Source organism: Tigriopus californicus, chromosome 7 (genome assembly GCF_007210705.1).
Source record: "Tigriopus californicus strain San Diego chromosome 7, Tcal_SD_v2.1, whole genome shotgun sequence".
Classification (NCBI taxonomy): domain Eukaryota; kingdom Metazoa; phylum Arthropoda; class Copepoda; order Harpacticoida; family Harpacticidae; genus Tigriopus; species Tigriopus californicus.
In genome coordinates this window covers 12,605,359-12,611,132 of record NC_081446.1, presented here as the reverse complement: position 1 = coordinate 12,611,132, position 5,774 = coordinate 12,605,359, and positions in this window count along the sequence as shown.

The window sequence follows — 5,774 nt, the reverse complement described above, 5'->3', positions numbered from 1 at the left end:
AAAAACACTGTGAAAGGACTTATGATCCGATGACCATTCATTGCAACGCAGAAAAATCATAAGTGTCTGAGTCTAAAATTCAATTTCTAGATAACATATTTGCAATGCATACAACGATGTTGAGCCGAAGAAATGTTGTCGAATTATCATAATCATCTGAATAATTGCTTTCAGAGCTGCGATTTTTTTGCCAAGGTAAGTTACGAGATATTTTTTAGAAATCTTCTGCAGTTTGAATAATCATGGAAAGGTTGTGTTAAATAAGAAGTTGCAACTTCCGCCAGCTTCTGATTAATTTGCCCATTTTTCCATTTCAAGAAGCATTTTGACAAGGGCATTATTATTCTTTTTTGGTTTGCTATGAAAAATATTTTCACTGACATATGCACCGAAACCTATGTAAAAAGTTTAAGGAACGGGTATTCAGGACTGCTTTGCATAAAAAAAAAAGATTGCTCCAGAGGTGGGGATTGGATCGGCGCCGGAGATATTGCCCTTGAAAGATCCATTATGAATACTTCTTTACATGTTTTCCACAAGAGGTCAAGCCAATAAAAATACCATCTCCATCATAATGCTCCTAACTCTCCTTTCAAATTTGCCTCTCTTTTCGGAACGCTGCTGAACCCTGATCCCTGTGATCCTCAATTTCATATGCGAACATCATACCAGGTTGACCAGATCTGGGATCAAACAAAAACTTCATAGTTGTTCTTATTTTCAATTTTGACATGGCCAGTGATAAGTCGGCAACTTGTTTGTTAACCCCAAATCGAATCCCATCTTTACTCTGTCAAACCAGGGATGTCTCTTTCCTCAAACCCGACATTTTATGGTTAGCTAATGTTAGGATAAGTTGGGGCCTTTCCATTTCAACTTTTGAGGCAGCCTCAATTTTGAAAATTGATTTTTCCTCACCATTTTTTTTGTCTTGAGTTCGGGCTTCCTAAGGGGTATCACGAATATAGCTGGAATTGATTGGGCATATTTGAAATTCATTTGTAAAGCCACAAGAAATGACGTAGCTTTTCTAAATCTGGGCCAACAGATTCATGCAATATTGCTAGATACTTATTTTGATGCCAATCATATGTTTCGGGGACTTATATTTGCGTCCAACTTCCATCTTTTTGTGTTCCTAAGCTCTCCAGGGGAGCCCAGGGCAGGGAGTCCCCAGGGCGTATGTATAAAAGCTGAATCATTTGGTTAATTCAATAAACCAATACTCCAATCATTTTGCCACCCTGGGGCATTCTTGCACACTCATGGTCTTTTGTCCAAAGTTCCAAGAAATTAAGTTTTTGTGCCAACATTTACCGTTAAACACCTGTTTAGAAGCACGGGGGAATTGTTCAAAATATATTGCACTTTGATAAATTCTTTATTTAGGTCGTTGGATTTTTATAAATTAGAAAAAATAGCCAAGTGACAAAATGGCTAACAAGTCTTCAAAATTTGTGTCTAAATGGTACACAATGTGTTAAATTTTGACCCTTGGAAGGAGAACATATTTCCAATGTAGCTTACAACGTAGAGTCTGAGCTGCTTTCAATCTGATATTACTGTTTTCACACGAAGTTCAGCCGTTTTTCTATGTTTTAACAAATATTTTGCCTTTTGGGAGAAATTGTCTTTTAAAATGGTTCATCTCAAAACCTTAACATTTTGAGGCCCTTTTCATGAAACGTGAATTTCAACACCATTTACGAGTTACTGATGAGACGAGCCAAACTTTAGAAGCCTCTCTGAAACCCAGTAGTGGATTACAAAGTGCCGTCATCTGACCCAAGCAGCATCAAGCACCATCTGGTACCTCCACTATCGTTAAAATGGAATCTAAGAAGACGAAACAAGAGTAACAAATAAGTAATAGAAAACTTGAAATAAAGGTATAAATCAACTCAACAAGATCTGCTTCCCAAATCGAATGGCAGTTACCTGTCTGAACGTGCTTTCAGCACCCTAGACCTCATGAAAACAAGCCACGGTCTCAAACCTACCCTTATAGCCAACTTTTTTCCTAATTAAGACCAAAATGGTTGCAGTTTTATTTTACCTTGTTTAACTTGTTTTTTGTTAGTTCTCTCTAACTTTGTCCGCGGCCAAATTATTGTCCTCATTCAAACTATCGCTTGATTTTTTATTTTATTTTGGTCACCCTAGCTAACGTCAGACCACAAAATAAGCCAGACCAAGAGTTTGCGCTGCTAGAAGCTTAGGATCCCATGTGAAGACAGAGTCATCTCCACGCATATGAATGGGGTGGCCAAAAGACTCCAAAGATGAGTACGGCGATTACTAATAGAACAACTATCATCCATCAACTTCAATAGCATAGCTGAATGGTTACCCATTTACGAGACAGGCCGTATCAATCTTTCTTTGCATTCTTTTCAATGGCCCTACACTTCGCCTCCTGTCAGAGTCTGTCAGACTCTGTCTCTAAGCTATTCTTGTAGTGACGCGAGACTAGAGGCTGCGCGATTCCCAGTGTACATTAACTTCCGCATCCGTTTGCAATATTTTTTTCTTTTTTCAAAACTGAGGTTCTCCTCCAGATGGACTGACCGACAGTCAGAGAACCTGACGACGAGGGTTAATCTGGACCAGAATTCGGATAGGCTTGACAGAGATGGGTAACGCATTACTTACTTCTGGTCAAGTTTCTGTCCCAGAATTCCAAGGGTGACCATTGCACTCAAATTTGATTAACTTTTTGAACCTATTCTTACTTCAATTTTACTTCGCTTGCAGTACCAAGACATGGATAATATAGGCATTATTAAGGCATAATAACAATGCAGTATTCCATGCAAAACCACAAAACTGAAGATTTTTCCCCATTTTTTGTGACTGTATGCTCATATTATATTTCAAATTTGAAAAATGCGTGTCAATTATTTTACAATTTCCAATAATCTTTTGGTCTTTCTGGCTTTGGTTACAGGTTTTCACCTTTATTTAAATGTCTGGCTCAAAAAACAAATAACAGCTGGGGTCTAATCATTAAGGTAAATGTTTGTTTTGGAGGCAAATGAAAATGTATTTTTGCACTTTTTTTAACAAACATAAATTTGAAAAATCGAGTCAAAATGTTGGTTTCGGCGAAAAAAAAGCGAAATTTTAAAATTGAAAGGTTAAAACGGGGAAGAAAGACCGTTTTGGGGGAGAATGGGTCCTCTTTCGATCCAAATTAGGAAAGTTCTTTGGGTCAACTACACCAACTGGGATATGAACAATTCATGTAAGAAGAGCACAAAATGAACAAGAGCCGTCTTTGCCGGTCTCCCCTATCACTTTGGTTTACAACGTCTTGTCCTGAATCCACACACACACAAAATGGCAGGTTTCGTCCGGACCCATTTCCACAGATTGGGCGGCTGAGTGGTTCATGTTGAACGGTCAAAAAGCAAACACTGCTGAAGTTAATGAATTGGAAATCGCGCAACCTCTGGTCTCGCGTCCCCACAAGAATAGCTAAGAGACTGTATTTGGAAATCGCGCAACCCTCTGGTCTCGCGTCCCTACAAGAATAACTTAGAGACTCTGTCAGTGTGTGTTGTTCTGTGCTCTGTTGTGGAGTCACGAGACCACTACTGCCTTTGTAACAAGGTCCCGATCTCCACTCTCAACACATCACCGCCGTAAAAGGTGTTACTTCTCTGAGAGGGCGTTCTTCTCCCGGATCCATTCCCGCCATTCATCATGACCCAAGTCCAGTCCATATTGGCGGGCAACATGCCCGAGGACATTGAGAAAGGAGGGTGAGTCCATCCATCCATCCATCCATCCAGCGTTCTCAACGCCATGGAGAACCATTATAGACTCGTCCAGAGCATCCGATACCCTCTGCTCACCGGAGGGTCTTCAATGCAATGCATTCCTATGAGCACATTTCACCCGCATGAACTTGATGTGAAGAGTACCCCAAATGTGGAGGACCAAACTTGTTGGCTCTCTATCCTTGAGAGAAGGACTCCAAAAAGAGAGTCAGGTCCAGGTCACTCAAAACCTGAGGAGACGTGACATCATTGGAGGACACAAAAGGACCGTAGTTACCATGACCAGTTCTTGCCAGACTCCCTTGTCTTGACGAGGCTGGGAAGAGATCAGTCCTAGGTATTAGTATGGGGAAGAAAAAGCCGCAAAAATGATTTCTTGGACAAGAGTCCGTTATCAAAATCACGATCGTTGAGTGGTGTTATGGATTTCTTTCGTAAATCATTGCCTATGAAGGAAGTGGCGGTGACGATAACACGGGCCACGACCATGATACTTATTCCATGTACAACAGGTAAAAGGAGTAAAAGAAATTGTTGGATGTGATGAAGGATCACTTTTACACTTGTGTTCCCGTGGCCAAAGAGCAGCCCTAATTCCCTGACCATTTGAAGTAATCAGAAATGGTAGTTTTTCGTGTGAAAGGCTCCATGGTTGATTTGAAGGAGTAGAAAAACAAATTAAAGAATGCCATTCTGTTAGGCCTAAAATTGTTGGCTTACGGCCTGATCTTAATGCTTGTCTTTCAAGTTTGAGAATCCCTAAAAAAGTTCGGAACTGTCAATCTGCTTTGTTCTTAGAATTCGGACTTCAAATGATATCTTTTTGAAGAATCGCTAAAATATAGTCCAATGGAGTCTTTGGCAAACAAGATATTGTTTTGGTTAAAAGCAAATTAAATTTGGCAAATTAAAAATGTAAAGCGAAATAACTTGGTCGGTTATTCTCGTGCTAATAATTAGTTGCGTATAGTTCAAGATTAAAGTCGAAAATTGAAAAAAATAAAATGAACCTCACCAACCGCTCGTTCATGAGTGTTTTTGTTCATTGCATGTCGGTCTCCACAAATTACAGAATGGTTCTATAATTTCAGATATTCAGTGGCGAGACTTAGTACGCTCATTTTGTAAGTGGTTTGTTCACGCTTTGGTTTGTCTAATTTCCTCCGTTGTTTTCTCCTTTGTTTTTGCTTGGTTGGCTTTCGTTCGGTTTTATCATCCGTCATCCCTTCTTGCTTCCTTGGTTCATTTCACATTGCTCGTTGTGATCCCGCTTTATTGTCGTTATACACGAAAAATATGAACCCCAGGCCGATTCTATGCTTCAAGCCACGTCCGTCCTTCAGCAACGAACTTCAAGATGTCCGAAATCAGCGCATCAATTGGCAATCCTATCACAGGTGAGAAGAGTCCGAAGGATTTGTGTTATTTCTTCAATGGTTCTACTAACCCTTGTTGGATTCGATTTAGCTCGAATGTATCGGCGAGGAGGATTTCAAGTTCATCGCCCGCATTGATATCCCGGATCATCGCGCACGAGATGCGGTGGTGAGGGAGAATCCCATGCAATTGGCCAAGACCTTTGTGAACTTGCTGAAACTGATCTCGAAGGACCAGACCATTCAATATCTCCTGACCTTATTAGATGACCTTCTCCAGTGCGTGAAACGATTCAGTCGATGGGTTGGTTCGTCCAATCTGAATGGAATCTGACCTTGTCGCATTTTTAGGACGATAAATCGCGAGTGGATTTGTTCAAACAATATGCGGCCTCCCGGAACGAGTCCCGTGTGGGTGCATTTTCTGAATCTACTGAACCGCCCATGGGTTTCATCATGAACATGACCTCCGAGAATCATTGCCAAGATGGGCCTGTTGGTCTCGAGAGCTGATGGCGGGATCAGATCTGCAATTCTACTTGACCTGGCTCAAGGATCAGCTTCGAGCCCCGGTAAGTGTTCTTGTGAGGAGCTAGTGAGGAAAGCTTTCATTTTA